The sequence below is a fragment of the Arachis ipaensis genome, chromosome B08 (assembly GCF_000816755.2).
Source record: "Arachis ipaensis cultivar K30076 chromosome B08, Araip1.1, whole genome shotgun sequence".
NCBI lineage: Eukaryota > Viridiplantae > Streptophyta > Magnoliopsida > Fabales > Fabaceae > Arachis > Arachis ipaensis.
The window spans coordinates 33,923,297-33,924,959 of NC_029792.2; the positions used below are offsets into that span (position 1 = coordinate 33,923,297).

The window sequence follows — 1,663 nt, forward strand, 5'->3', positions numbered from 1 at the left end:
TATACTACTATTATTATTAGGATAAATACCTTTTTTGACCTCTGATCTTTTATCCGAAAAACGATGCGCACCTTAATCATACTTAAACTTCAACTAAGTCTCCATCCATTAAAAAAAATAGACAGATCAACTTCTGCTATCGGATGACAAAAAGTTGTCACTCACGTATCAGGTAACAGTGCCCGTATCATCACCTCCAAATAATTGCAGGGACTAAAAGCTCCATCCCTGTTCCTTCTTCTTCTTTTTCCTTCTCCTTCGGTTTCTCCTTCTCCAGTTTCTCATCCTCATCTTTTTTAAAATTCCAACCTATAATATAGCCAAACTCACCATACCCTTGTGATTAACATAAATTCCAATCATATTCACTTACGATTATGATAATCATACAATCAATAATCAACACAACAAACACAATTAAGTTCACCAATTTTATCATAATCGCATAACCTAGGGTTTAAGAGAATAATACTTAATTTCACTAAAGATCTGCTACCTCAAAGTAATTAGGTGACAGAGATTGTGAGGTTGGTTAATGGTGGCTGGCGGTTTCTCTGGTGCATTTTCAGCAACTAACAACAGCAGCGACAAGATGGCGGCAGTGACGATTTGACAGCTCAGAAACTACGACATAAACAAGGGAAGCAAGATGCAGAGACGGCGACAGCAGTAATGGCATCGGCAACTCCGGCGGCATCAGTTCTATGGAATTAGAACGACAATCACAGTAGAATAAGCAGAACAAATGCAAGATAGCTATGGTGCAGGAGAATGGGGAGCAGAAGAATGACGGCAAAAGTACACATGGTAGAGACGATTACAGTGCAGAAAGGCAAAAGCAACAACTAACGAAGACTCATCCTCGAATCGGCAAATGCAACAGCAATGGGGGACTGGGGAAGAAGTAGGGCATGACATAGGAGTAGGAAAGGAAGAGGAAGAAGAAAAGAGAGGTTGGTTCGATGATGGTGGTGCCGCGGTAATGGTGGTGAAGGTGAAGCTTGATGATGATAGTGATGGAGAATGGAGATGATGGTGACTTGCCAAAGAAAAAGGAGAAGAAGAGGAGAAAAAAAAAGAGAGGAAGAAGAGGTGAAGAAAAGAAGAGGATTTTTTTTGGAGATAGATTTTTAATCTCTATAATTATTTGGAGTTGACACATCAGCTTCAATCTGACACGTTACTCTTGCAACCGTTTATCAACTATCAAGAGTTGATTTGTCTATTTTCCTTAATGAATGAGGGTCTGATTGGAGTTTAAATATGATTAAGGTGCATTATATCTCACAAAAAAAATTAAGAATTAAAAAAGATATTTACTCATTATTTAATCATTATTACCTTTTTGTATTCAATGTTCAGTTTGTCTACTTATTTAATTATTATTATTATTATTTTATTGTTATGAAGTCATGAAAATTATTTTTTAGAATTATATATTAAATGATATATACAGTATTTTAATTACTTTTAGTTTTACAATCCCATTTTAATTTATTGGCAAGGGAGCTGAGAGTCTTTTTCTATAAAGTGAATTCTGTCCTTTTTTTTTTAAACGTTTTATTTTTTTCACATTTTTATGGTTTCTTTGATTAAAATTAAATCTCTTCATATTTTATATCCTTTTATTATCATCTTCTTTTAATTAATGATAATAACCATA

The 1,663-nt window shown here is 34.5% G+C and overlaps 1 protein-coding gene across 4 annotated transcripts in view; it reads left to right on the plus strand.

Moving 5' to 3' along the window:
- Positions 1-1,663, plus strand: part of LOC107613755 (probable leucine-rich repeat receptor-like serine/threonine-protein kinase At3g14840) — a 10,842-nt gene that overhangs the window by 1,440 nt on the left and 7,739 nt on the right. The gene's annotated exons all lie outside the window — the stretch shown is intronic.